Here is a 15,036-nt window from a genome sequence, read left to right on the forward strand (position 1 = left end):
ACTAATGAAAAACAATACATGGGAAATATGTAACCTTCCTCCAGGGAAGAAACCAGTAGGATGTCGTTGGGTCTTTACAGTCAAACACAAACCCGACGGAACAATTGAAAGATATAAAGCACGACTCGTAGCTAAAGGCTACACCCAGACGTATGGGGTGGACTATTCTGAAACATTCTCCCTAGTAGCCAAATTTGACACAATCAGAGTTCTTTTTTCTATTGCAGCTAATGAAGGTTGGCCTCTTCATCAATTTGATGTTAAGAATGCATTCCTACATGGAGAGTTAGAAGAAGAAGTTTATATAGAAGCTCCGCCAGGGTTCACAAATAATTTCAAAGTAAACGAAGTATGCCGGCTAAAAAAATCTCTCTATGGGCTCAAGCAATCTCCTCAAGCATGGTTTGGCAGATTCACTATAGCAATGAAGAAATATGGATACCAACAAAGCAATTTCGATCATACATTATTCCTTAAACGGAAAGGTAAACTTGTGACTTGTTTAATTATATACGTTGATGATATGATCATTACAGGAAACGATGAAGACGAAATGAGAGATTTGAAGGCCAACCTATTCACAGAATTTAGAATGAAGGATTTGGGAAGACTGGAGTACTTTCTTGGAATTGAAGTACTAAGGTCCAAACAAGGAATCTTTATTTTCCAGAAAAAATACATTCTTGACTTTCTAGCCGAGACAGGAATGATCGACTGCAAGCCCGCCGATACACCAATGAAAGTGAACCACAAAATTCAGATTGAAAAGAAGCCAAGTTAGCACACAAAGAAAGATACCAACGCTTGGTGGGTAAACTAATATATCTCTCACATACTCGTCCTGATATAGCATACGCAGTGGGAGTGGTTAGCAAGTTTATGCACCGACCTCAAGATTCTCACATGGAGGCAGTAATAGGGATCATCAGATACCTAAAAGGAACAGTGGGTCATGGAGTTCTCTTTAAACAGAACAAACATCTGAAGATCCAGCTATATACTGACGCAGACTGGGCGGGAGATCAAGACGACCGAAGATCTACATCAGGATATTTCACTCTGGTTGGCGGAAACTTGGTGACTTGGAGAAGTAAAAAACAAAAGGTAGTGGCTTTATCCAGTGCTGAAGCGGAATTTAGAGGAATTGCACGAGGCGTGGCAGAAGTTCTATGGATCCACAAACTTTTAACCGAGATTGGGTTCCCTCCAAACGAAGCAAGTAGAATTATGTGTGATAACAAAACCGCAATCCAAATTTCAGAAAATCCTGTCCAACATGATCGTACAAAGCATATAGATGTTGACCGAAACATCATTAAAGAGAAAATTGGAGCTGGAATTATAGAGTTACCGTTCGTCCGATCAAAAGACCAATTAGCAGATATCTTAACAAAGGCCGCCAACGGGAGAATATTCAACAACTGTCTTAGCAAGTTGAGTATTGGAAATCCCACTACTCAATTTGAGGGGGAGTGTTAGAGAATATAAAAAGTAATTATAATCAAGAATATTCAAGGATATGCCAATTAACATCATTTCTTTATTTGAAGATTGCAACATCAAATCACCACCAAACTGCCGGCCGTTTGTGACCGTTATCTCCAACAATTAAGGGATTTTCTTTTATTTTTTATTCTATTTTCCATGATTTAGAATATGGTTTATATGTATTTATTTTCTACTTTTGATCTCTGTAAAAATTATACACAATTACTAGAAAAAAAATATACTCTAATATCCTTTCAAACAGGTTTATCTCTAGTCTTTGTGTGCCGATTAGGGTATTATTATTATTATCATCTCAAGTACTTTACTTTATATTTAATTAATTAAGATGATTATGACTAATGTTTTGGATTAAGAATGATTTTTTTTCTTTTTCATAATAGAACATGTTCATGAACCATTCATAAACAAACTTCAATTCCTTAACGAACGAACACAAACAAGATTTTTCTTTCGATTAGCGTTTATGAACAAATTTAAAGCTAAACGAACGAACATAAACAAAACTTTGTTCGGTTCGTTTACAACCCAAGATGTGGCCTTTTAGTGGAATAATATTGACCTAATTAGTGATGTAAATTTTGGAGCAACACCAACTTGAAAGGCCCGAATGACTAATACGAAAAGTGTAAATTGTGGTACGTTAGATCTCAAGGGAGGTTTGGTGGAGATCTACAGTTCATGGACCAAGTTGAATAACTTGGTGCCAAAGTAATTTTTTTATTTATTATTAAATAAATTAGAAGTTTAGTATTATTATGTTTTCTAATTTGAGTAAGACTAGAATTGTGGGTTGTTATATAAACTCATTATTAGTTTTCTTTTGTTTTAGTAGTATGTATTCCATTCTTATTTCTTATCAATAAAAAGTGTTTGGTATTCTTGATTCACTTGTCTAAGGTTTTACAAAGGAAATCTCTAATCTCCTTTGAATAATTTGTGTTGCAAGTATGTACTAAACCGATATGCAAATCGAAAAACCACTTTCGTGTATCATACTAACCAAGTCCTCTCAGCCCTTTCTCCAGATCTCTAAAAGTTAATTAATGAGTTATTGTTAGTTGGTAGAAGTTGAATGATGAATAAGTTTATCTGGCATGCAAGTTGTATGCTCCATTTCTATATATACATTTTATTTTGGGTTTCAAATTTCACACCAAAAACATAAACTATCATCTCAATCACTCTTCCAACCATTTAAGTCCATAAAAATGTTATTTCTCATCATTTTATCTTTCATACCTCTATTATACATCCTCTACCTCATTCTGCTCAACTTTCTTGAAAGAAAACTGCATCATAAATGTTACTTATTGGATTACCAATTGTTCAAACCCTCCGATGACCGGAAACTATCAACGGACTTCAGTGGTAAAGTAATCAAGAGGAATAAGAACCTCGGTCTAAACGAGTACAAGTTTCTACTCCAAACGATCGTTAGCTCTGGCATTGGTGAAGAAACCTACGCCCCGAAAGTGGTGTTTGAAGGTCATGAAGGATATTCAAGTCATCAAGATGCTATTGAAGAGATGGATGAGTTTTTCGAGTACACCATTGGAAGACTTCTTCGGCGAACAGGTGTTTCACCATCAGAGATTGATGTGTTGGTTGTTAATGTGGCTATGTTTGCATGCATGCCTTCGTTATCGAGTCGAATAGTTAATCAATACAAGATGAGGGAAGATATCAAGACCTACAATTTGTGTGGAATGGGATGTAGTGCAAGTATGGCTTCTATAAATCTTGTTGAAAGTATTTTTAAATCAAAGAAAAACCAATTAGCTATGGTGGTGGCATCTGAATCTTTGACTCCAAATTGGTACAATGGTAATGATAAGTCCATGATTCTTACAAATTGTTTATTTAGAGCCGGTGGGTGTGCAATGATTCTTACAAACAAGTCAAGTTTAGCTCACAAATGCATGTTGAAGTTGAAATGCCTAGTTCGAACCCACCATGGCGCGAAAGATGAATCATACGCGGGTGCCATACAGAAAGAAGACAACGAGGGCCGGGTTGGGGTTTATCTAAGTAAAACCCTACCTAAAGCTGTAACCCGAGCCTTTGTCGACAATTTAAAAGAAATCGCGCCCAAGATCTTACCATTTTGCGAGCTTCTTCGATTTGGCATCCTATACTTGATACTAAAACTAAAAATGTTTCGCAATAGTCATACAAAAGCAACGAAACCGGTTATTAACTTTAAGATCGGTGTGGACCATTTTTGTCTTCACACAGGTGGAAAAGCAGTGATTAACGCAGTCGCTCAGAGCCTTGGTCTGAGCGAATATAATGTTGAACCGGCACGGATGACTCTGCACCGGTTCGGCAACACTTCATCTAGTAGTGTTTGGTATGTTTTAGGGTACATGGAGGCCAAAAAGAGGCTAAAAAAAGGTGATAGGTTGCTTATGATAAGCTTTGGGACAGGGTTTAAATGTGGTAGTTGTTTATGGGAAGTTGTACGTGATCTTGAAGGAGTAGAAAACGTATGGAAAGAGTGTAATATTGAAGACTGTCCGCCACAAAAGCTAACCAACCCATTATTGGAGAAGTATGGTTGGCTCCAAGACGAAGATATTAGCACTTTCAAGGGAGTTGCAAACCCTAAATTTGACGCTATATAGTAGTCCTGAATATAATAATAATAATAATAATAATAATAATAAAGTAATGTTGGTTTGCCGTTAAGAAAAAAATAATGTTTGATTTATTTATAACTAAATACAAGAATAAACAAACGAGTTTGAGAATAAAGGGATGAATTTTTATTCCAAACAATATATTTAATACAAGTTTGAGTTTTAGATATAAGAGTATTCATGACGTTAAACCTTTATAAATCTTTACATGAGATTCTAAACCTGGAGATGGTTTAATAACACCGACAATTCTAACTACAAAAACTTGAAAACAATTAATTCTAAACCTATAATGATGTTTTTTAAACAATGATGAAGGCTTGTCAGTAAAAGTCTTTAAAAACCTGGGTTTTTAAGAAAAACCTCTTGTATTCAAATCCCGCAAACAACAAAGAGTAAAAGAGATTATGTGTTAAAAAAATTAACTAAACTATATTATAGAAGAAGTTAGTGATGCCCCTCGAATAAATATGAAAAACTAGTTTGATCCTTCCGTGTTACGGGAGTTTATTTAAAATTTTTTTTTAATCGCTTTGTTATTTTATGATGATTTATTTTATTTTTTAACGTAGTTTTGTTTTAATTCAATATATATATATATATATATATATATATTAGTTTGATATTATATTTTTTAATGTTTGGCTTTTATCAGTTGAGATGTTTAGGTTTTTAGCTTTTTAACGAACAAACATAAACGAACACGAGCATGTTGCTTTTTTTAAATGTACAAATTAACATGAACACAAATATTTGTCTAATGATTAAAGGGGCGTTGTTGTAGTTGACGATGGTGGGTAGTATCGAAGATAACCGACAATGGAGATAATTGACCAGCAACGGAGAACATGTAAAACAGATAAATTAAATTAAGGTTTGATGATGAAAGTGTTTATCAATAAATAAGATCTTATAACTCATTTGAGGGCTATTAGAGTTTGGTAAGACCCATAACACGTTAAAAGTATTATTTGATGATTAAGGGATTATTTCACAAATAAATAAGATGTTATAACCCGTTTAAGGGTTATCCGTGTTTGGTGAGACCCATGACCCGTGAAAATTATTGTTTTATTATGAAATAGTTTTATAAATAAATCAGATGTTATAACCCATTTAAAGACTATCCGGGTTTGATGAGACCCGTACCCGCGAATTCGGGTCAAATACATGAGAAGCCTCCATTTATAAATCAAGCAATCAGGTGGCTCTAGAGAATGGAGGAACAACCTGAGAGCGACACCTAGAATTTTATGGTAGACAATTATATATATAGTTAGATTGAAAACTTTATTATTTATTAATAACTAGTATTGATGCCCCGGCGTTGCGGCGTAAACCATTTATTTACTCATCCACCGCACTCAAAAATATGCACCACCACCAATGCCTCCTTCGGTCACCATCCCCTCTCATGTGGCCTAAAGTTGACATAAAAATGGTGAACAATTCATGCCCGTTGCGATGTTAATGCGTAAAAGTTAAACCGAAACGTAAAAACAATGCGACTATCACACGGGAAAAGTTAGAAAACGTTGAACCGCACACTCATGTTGTGGTGTGTTAACTTGCGACTTTTATACCAAAAGGTAAAACGAAAAAAATTGTAAAATATTAAAAAGTATAGGGGACCACACATCCCCTTTTAATGTATAAAAATTCACCGAAACATAAAATATATAAGAGAGTAGCTGAGTTGTCTTGGTTGCTAAACGGAAAAAATACACGTAAAAATGAAAATTGGCACACGCCCACTTTTAATTATGGAGGCCTACATAATTATCGAAGTCCTCGCATGGAAATCATAATGCGTGCAATTGTGTATCATAATATAGAATCGAAATAGTTGGGATAACGGTACAAATGTAGAGATGATAATGACATGGTGGATACGCCGCTGGTACATCCTATATATAAGTGTTCTTATCGGATCTTCGTTTGGTGCGTTGTTCTGGCTATTCAAAGTTAATTTTGTGTATGCTAAAGCTTCGGTTTGCTTTAAATTCTTATTGGGCCTAAGGGGCCTGTGCGCCCCCTTCTTTTCAAGTGGATCAGCATACGCCCACTTAAAATGTAGAGAAACAATCAAATGCAAACAATGCAGGCCCATTTCTTTTGTTTTCGTATTTTGCAATATAAATCACAAGAGAAATAGTCATCTTTCACCTTTAAACCATTTCTTTTATTTAACTAGAACTTCAAAGTTTAGCTTACAACCAATTAGAATCCACCAAAACACACACTCTAGCGAAGGAGGAGAGTCGCCAAGCGACGCCATCACCCTTACCGGGGACACCGCCAACGAGGCCTCCAAGGGCAGCGTGTTGTTCCACGTGTATTGCTTTGCCAAATGGGATGGGCAGTGTTGCAGAGTTGGTAGACCACACGAACTTAGTTAAGAAAATGGGGCTAGTGACTAATGATAGAGAAAATGGGGAAGAAGATAGGTGATGATGTGGGCTCATTTTGATTTAATCTTACTTGTATAATTGTATTTTTTTATATATTTAATTTATTTTAATTCAACTTATACAATTTTATATAAATTATTATATTAATAAAGCATTTGTTTATTATTAGTTGAGCTTTTATAAGTACTATAGCTTATTGTAAAAAAAGAAAATGGTTATTTGCTAAGCATGATAACATGTTAGATTATTTTGAGCATGATCTTGTTGAAATGATATATACTGTTGCTGATAATCTGATATACGATACATTACAACTATACTAAAATGTCAAACTTGAGGTGTAACAACATGTGTTATATACAAACTTTTAATTTAGACGACGCCATGTTTGACCATTATAATTGTGATGCAAGTCATGTAACCAAGTCACAACCATACAAACTTGTGGTGGTGGTCACTAAAATGCTTGATCATGACCCGTGTTGGTCTAAATCGTTTACTAGTATTGCCTCAAAAATTGGTCACTTAGTTGTCAAGTACCTTAACGGCTAAGTTATTGATATTATTGTCAACCCCATCATGTTGTTCGCTTTCAAAATTATTAAATCTATTTTTCTAACATGCATTAAAAACCAGTATGAACAAACACCACCGGTTTGAACTGCTTACCTGATTTTAAAACATTGAGCTGTTTGTAAGCTACTTAAAATTTCAACCCTGTTATTATATACCGAGCTTAACAAAACTTATGAGATTGAACGAATGTATTGTTCGTATAAAAAATATTATTACATAATAAGTATTATTATACTACGTACATAATTATGACAGAAATAATTAAATACTTTTTTTATTAATTATAATTAATAAATAATAGATAGGTCATAAGTTGGTCACGAGTCAAGCTTAAACTTGAATGATAACTCACTATATAAGCTCAAGCCTTAAGCATAGATTTTAGAACGAGTTCTTTGAAGCTGAACATGCTCAATTCGAGACAAACTTAGATTTCATTCAGCTGACTCAACTCGTACTAGCAATCTAGCATATTTGTTTTTCAGTAGTTTCCATGATCAAAATATATACCTATACTTAACTCGTTATTTTTCAAAACATGTGTCTGCTTATTAAACTAGCATTTTACATTTTTGCGTGAGGCATGCATACATATTGGCTATTGCTACGTATTCAAGTATTCATATTCCTAGTATAAATTGTGACCCGTGATCCAAGTTATGGAATGGTTACTCGTAAAATGCTTGTTTGAAATCGGCCCGTTTGTTAACAAATCGAGCAACACTAGTATATTTTAAATTCAAATGCCGCTAAAGAAAAGGTACCAAAAATCTTTCTTAACATCATATTCACTTTGATGAATCATATCCATCCAACGTGCAAACATTTACAAGATAATGGAAAATGTTAGAACAAAGTAAGTATAACTGTTTATACAAAACCATTATATATATATAGAGCACTAACACATTCACAAACTATTTACAACTTTAGACTCGATGTTCATATCAAGCCCCAAGACTTAAATCACGAATCATCTTAAATTTCATAAGCTTTACTTGTATACACAAAAATACAAAAGTTAGCAAGCCCACATGAATAATCATTAAACATAGCTACAATTCCATATCTGAACCAAACCACGAAAAACTCAACCCAAACTAGGCGTAGCTTACGTTGTTCCTTATGTGTATTAGTCGACGAAGATGAGAGAACCTGGAGTGTATACACTATACGTAATGCATGAGAAGCCAGAATGTGATACGCCTCGTGTAGCTCCAAAACGCAAATTTCCAACCTTTCATAACTTTTTAATTCGTTACATCTTATACACTTCTAATCAACATGGTTGCATTTTATGTAGTTGTATATCAAGACATTTTATTATCTTTTTAACACAATTAATACCTTTTAACACCCAAGAAACTTATTAAAATTGAACATTAATAGTTAAATCAACTAAAATTATATTTTTACTTGTTAAGAAATAAAATTCACAATATCAAATACAAAAGAATCGTGTTATTCAAGTTCTTTTAACATTAATTCTTACATTTATCTCAAAAAATAAAATAACAAGCCTCCAACACAACCATCTCAACGGCTCCGCGAAACCGCACCATTAGACGAATGCGACGTCTTACTAACACTCCCCGAATCCCCACCACCCGAAAACAAACCCGACAAATAATTACCCAAATCATCTGGAGCATATTTAACTACCGATTCACCACCCCTAAAAACCCCTCTATACTTCTCATACATCTTTCGGTAAGCTGGTAATATCTTTTTACCCACCGAAATTTTAACCACCTCTCTAATATTCCCGTCAGTAATAATACACGTGGACTGTTTCCTGTACGTCTCATTAAACTCCAAATTAAACCGTCGAAAACACTCTCTCGCCTCCACATCAGATAAATTATTTACTGCCTCACCCGCAGGCAACGCCTGTATCACTTTACCCCACGCCATCCGCTCGTAATTCCCAACGTATTGTTTGACTTTCTCTTCATGCTTCTCAATCCACTCATCTCCAATAAGGGCTTTCAACCCCGAGTTCTGAACCTTCAAAACTACGTAGTTTAAGTTATTCAGTAAATACAAATACGACAAACCAACGTCGTTATAACAATCCGCGCCCGAGTCGATTTTACAAAGTAATACAAGCACTAGCCACACGAACCGGTCCGAGACCGACGACGTGTCATCGGAATAAACGTTCGGAAAATAAGCTTCGCGCAACGGCGACTGGATCTCCAGCGGCCAGTCCGCAAGTATATCCGATAATATCTCATTATAATCCGATAAGAAAACCAAGTAGTTCATAACATAACGAGTTAACGGATGAACACCAGCACCGTTAACCGCCGTTTTCAATACTTCCTTCTGCATTGAACCTTCAAAGTCCGTTAACATTAATCTAACGGCGTCACCTAATTTAACAAGTGACGTCACGGCTTGTGATCGAACCACAGCCGTTGATTCGAACGAGAAGATCAGTTCAATCTCGGGCCAGTGGTCCAAGATCGAACTGTACATGTCTAACGTTCGGAACATCCTTTCCATAGATTTCTTTGATTTCGCAACGAGTTCGGGGAACTCGAATAATGTGATCGCGCTGTTTTTACAGATGTCGGAGAAAGTGGATTCTCGGATGTTTTCGGACGACGAAAACACGTAGTCGCAGAGGATTCGTTCGCCCGAAAACAATGTTTTCACCGCGTGTTTCTCCGCATTTAACCATGCTTTGATTTTGGGTTCCATTGTGTCCCAATTGGTTTTGTTGATTTGATTCAAAGTGTGTTTTTCGACCCCGAGTTTGTATAAACTCTCATCGATTATCGATTTTCGGAGGATTTTGTAGACGTTTACGCATTCTTTTGCGTATCCGGATTTAATCATGCAATCCGCGATCAGTTTCAGATCCGCCATCACGGTTTCCGAAACTGTGTTGCTGTCCGAAACTGTTGTTTCAGTTTCGGGCGAACGATAATATTCTTCGGTAACATTTTCCTCATCCGAAAGACTAGATCTAGTTTTAAACGATCGAACCGAGACTGACACCGATTCAGAGTCTAGAGTGTCTCGGTTCGATGATAATATTCGAAAGAACTCCTTTTCCAACCGCTTCATCGCGACTTGCATTAGTTTTTGCGCGTATACGATTTTCTCGGAGCTGGAACTCTCCGAGACGAAGAAATGCATTGCGGATTGTAAGTTGTTGACGGATTTTATAAACTGTCGAGCTTCACGACGGTCGTTGGTGAATAAGTGGTCGAGTTTTGTGTATAGTGGAGAGTCGAGGTCCCATCGTTTGATGATATGTTCGGCGTAAAGTAAATCTTCTTCGATAATTGAAGCCGAAAAAGTCTGGTGATGGTGATGAGAGAGGGTGTTTGTTGGTGACACGTGTACCCTAGCCGGGGAGTGTGCGGGTGTTGTTTTCGATGATGTAAAATGAAAACCAGTCATGATTTAAACTATGTAAGTGAAATTTTATTGGGTACGTTTGTTTAATTGTTTAATTGTAAGGGAAATTATGAATGTTGTGAGGGAAGTGAATAATGAGTGAGGGGTCTTTTAACTATTTATAAGGCCTGCAAAGTTGGTGTGAGTGGTTGATGATTCAGTCAAAGGGTTTGACTTGGCATCTTATGGGAATAAAACGCGTGGTTGAAAAATGGATTTGGATTTTAAGTTATGATTTAAATGTAACACATGAAAATAAATATGAGAAGTTGACATAAAGCATACGAAGTCAATTAAGGCTGTTGAAGGGCACAATTGACATGAAACAGTCTTTGTTTTAGCCTTTTAAGGGTCCCCTTGCATGTGCATCAAGTCAACAACTGTTGGTTTATTGATCTAACCAGTAGCCAAGTCATGTCAAAACATACACTTCAAGTGTGGTCGGTTTTGGGTAAAAATATGTTCGGATTAAAACGGGTCTTTTAAAGTTGGTTTTTAGTTTTGCTGGTGGTAATGACAAGTACAAGTGGTGATTCTGATGGTGTTGGTGGTGACTGGTAGTAGGGGTGAGCAGAAAACGAATTAATCGAACCAAAACCGAAATAACCGAAAAAATCGTAAGGAAAAAATTCGAACCATAGCATTGACCGACGGTTAATTTTTTGTTTTTTTTGAAAAACCGAATTTTCGGTTTCGATTCGGTCATCCTTTTTTAAAAAACCGAAAAAAAACCGAACCGAACCGATTGATGGTGATAAAGATTTCAAGATGATGAGAAATAAATTAAACTTTGAAAATAAATAAGATGAATGAAAATTGGGAATAAACTTATAATGTTTTTTAGTTAAAATTTTTATTGAATTTTAAACTTAATTAAGCAACTTTGTATTTGTATGATTCCCGTAACACGTGTATATTTTTGTTTTTTTGAATTCAATATATATGTGGTTCTATAATACGTTTTCTTATACAAGCTTAAAATATGCATTTTCATTTTTTAATTTTTTTTTGGCAATGTCTACACGTAATTGTAAAAAAAACCCGAACTAACCGGAAAATCGAAAAGCGAACGGTTTGTATATTCAAATAACTGATTATTTCGGTTTGGGTTTCGTCTAATAACCGAACAGAACCGTGCTCAGCCCTAACTAGTAGGTAGTTGTAGGAGACAGACAGTGTTGGTGGGTATATCTGGCTATAGTGAGTTTATAATGGGGATCGGAGGCTTAACCAAAATTATATATGAGGCGATCGATGTTTTCGGGTACAAATAATACTAAAAAAATTGTGGAGGGCGGAGGCCCCCTTCTGTTATATTTATGTCCATTATTGTCTGGCACTTTTGAGTTTTGAACACGAATTTACAAGTTTTGTGAGCATTCTTCCTACGAAACTTGTAAATTTCAAGTGAATAATAACTATCCCTCAGAAAACCAATCTCACAATTGTATATATATATATAACTAGTTTGAGGCCCGTGTATTACACGAGTAGTTCTTGAAAATACAATATTTAATAAATAATCAGTATATAAGAAAACAATAAACCCGTTAAACACTATTAATACAGTTGTTATACAATATTCATTAAAACAATTTTAAAGTAAAAGACAATTATAAATATCATATGTTTGAAAAAAATTAATAGTAAATATTAAATTAACAAATTCTAAAAATGATAACTATTATTTTACTATTATAAATTTATTAAAAAACGTGAGGTTTAATGTAAGAGTGACAAGTGGCAATACTTGTAGTCTTTTATTAGAGAGTATAGATTGCTTGATTAAAATAACATCGGATTATCAAATTAGAAACACGCAACCCTGACCAATCTCAAAAGGAAACCATCATCGGCATACATCTTCAAATGAGCTTGCAATGCAATGGGATACAACTTATACATAACCCGAAATAGGACATGAATTCTGAATCAAACAACAAAAAAACTTCATGTTTATTAGAATATTCCAGATGATGCATTGAAGGTATCTATATTCAAAATCATATAGTAAACGACAGAACCAATTCATATGATCAACAAAGACATCGTACTTGACAATGGGAAGAGCTTAACTATCTTCAGCTGTCATTACACTAAATATATATGTGATGAAATACTCATGGAAGCTTCTATTTGGATATTCTTTTTGTAGTTGTCTTCAAACTGTGGCAAGTACCAAGTAGGGTGGCGTTTTTAGGAAGTGTGTTTATTATATATACGTAAATAACATACTATTAAACAATTTAAAAAAACACTATTATTTGGATGAAACAAATATTGTCTTAGAAAATATATAAAGCAAAATGAATAGCACTTTATGAAACTAGCTAACAAGATACCTTACTCATTTTGTTGAAAAAAAAAAACAAATACATAAGTTTATAAAAATATATTAAAAGTTAATTACACGGATTTATTTTGTTAAAAAGTAATTACAAACGTTTATAAAATTATAATAAGAATTAGTTACACCGATGGTTTATAACTTTATATGGATTGTATGTATTATTATTACCCAATCGGCGACCACCAACTCTTTCAACCCACCTTGTGGTGATCAACTCCACCAATAGATCTTGTCGTCGATTACCTTTATCTTTCACTCGAGTGTTACTCCTCTTGTCGCCAACCAAGACCATCAAGAGATTTTGTCTCGGACTCCCTCTATCTCTCGTTCCAGGTGAAGTTTTCTTGCCAAAGGTTTCATTGGAGGCTGCTTCGGTGACGATCAGAATTCTGATCTAAATTCTCATTTTTTTTTGTCGTAATAATGATAGTATTGTTTTTTCTTTCTTTTTTTTTTGGGGGGGGGGGAGGGGGGAGGGGTTGGTGGCACAACTATCCACACCGCCGATTGATAATCAGATTACACATGTAATCTCATTTGAAATGCAACCCTTCTCCATTTCAGAAACAATGAATTGATCAACTCTATTGGTCAAGTAGAAAATGACCGCTCAATTATTATCCTTAATTACCAACTTGTTTTTCTAATCTCTAATTAATACTGTACTTAAAGTCTTAGTTGATTGAATTGATCTTCATTCCCTTATGCTACTGATATTATATAATTAAGATCTTGTTTTCTTGTCAAAAAGTGATATTTTATATCACAACTCGTGCAGTCGTGATCCTAAAACTTTTAAAAATATATATATTTGGCTGAAATAATATCATTAGAGCATGTCAAAGGAATAATGTTTGATATAATATTTGATAATCATGTTTTATTGTAACATTTGGATAGTTGTGACACAATGAAACAGTAAAGACGTGTATGACATTTTTTTTTATTATTGTTACCAAACTGCCGTACTTAAACAAAATTTTAGTTGCTTTCGTTTAATTTATATTTGGGTAAACCGATTTCTTTTATAATATTAATTTTCATATAATTTCATATCATCATAAGCAAACACATACAGTGATACAGAGGAATGGTCAACATATTAATAAGAAACAAGAAAATGATGTATACAACTTGTATTCGAGTTGGTTTCGGATATTAGACTGAGAAATAACTCATCAACAACTTATATGTAATTTCAATTGTATCTTATTTTAAAATGTTATTTTATAAATCATAGATTTTCATTAAATAGTTAATAATGAAAATCTATTACTCATAAAATGATATAATAAAATAAGATATGACTGAAATTATGTATAAGTTGCTAATGAGTATTTTAATATATTTTAGAAATAACATGTCATATTAGAAATTTTCTTGTGCATTTTTGTGTGGACCACTCAACAAGCTTGATTTAACTCTCACATGATATAACTCGAAATGGTTTAACATGTATCCCTTAGGATTATCGAGATTTATTTAATATAAATGATGACTTTGTTAAACTCATTTTCACCACCATGATCTATAATGTTTAGAAGTTTAATTACAAAGGAAAAAAAATATAGAAACTCAAAATGTACCATTTTATTTTATATAAGACGTATGGGTTTATGATTACAAATTCATTTGGCATGAATATAACAAATATTGGGTTAAATCCTATGTATTACAGGAGTTAAATATAAGAAATATTAAATAATTAATAATGAAAATCAATGATTTATTAAATAATATTTTACAATAAGATATAATTGAAATTACATATAAGTTGCTAATGAGTATTTTAGTATATATAATATATTATATTTTATTTTATTATTACTAATACGAATAGAGAAAATAAGAGAAGCGGAAAAAATAATTTGGGCTTACAAAATTATGATACGTGATGTAATGGTTACGTATATATTTAGTATCGAGCAAGATTTGGCCTTTCAGTTGTGTCTAAATCATTATATTATGTTTAAAAAAGTTATTTTATAGTCCAAATCTTTGACGGCTTGGAGAGAGTATTTTAAGACCATGGCCGAAGCAATGATGCAAATGCATGTCCCCTATCACCATTTTCAGTCTTCTTTCTCTAGTCACTCTTCTACCACAATACTCAGAATGTAATGCGTTTCGTAACAAACGT

General features: G+C 34.0%; 2 pseudogenes; one reads left to right on the top strand and one right to left on the bottom strand.

Moving 5' to 3' along the window:
- The first annotated feature begins 2,717 nt into the window (after positions 1-2,717).
- LOC143542344 (3-ketoacyl-CoA synthase 12 pseudogene) lies at positions 2,718-4,133 on the top strand (annotated as a pseudogene).
- A 4,446-nt stretch (positions 4,134-8,579) lies between these two features.
- LOC143542374 (exocyst complex component EXO70H1 pseudogene) lies at positions 8,580-10,555 on the bottom strand (annotated as a pseudogene).
- Between the last annotated feature and the right edge of the window lie 4,481 nt (positions 10,556-15,036).

The sequence above is a fragment of the Bidens hawaiensis genome, unplaced genomic scaffold (genome assembly GCF_021521415.1).
Source record: "Bidens hawaiensis isolate Kalapana, Puna unplaced genomic scaffold, B.hawaiensis_p1.1 tig00012834_1, whole genome shotgun sequence".
In the NCBI taxonomy this organism is placed as follows: Eukaryota; Viridiplantae; Streptophyta; class Magnoliopsida; order Asterales; family Asteraceae; genus Bidens; species Bidens hawaiensis.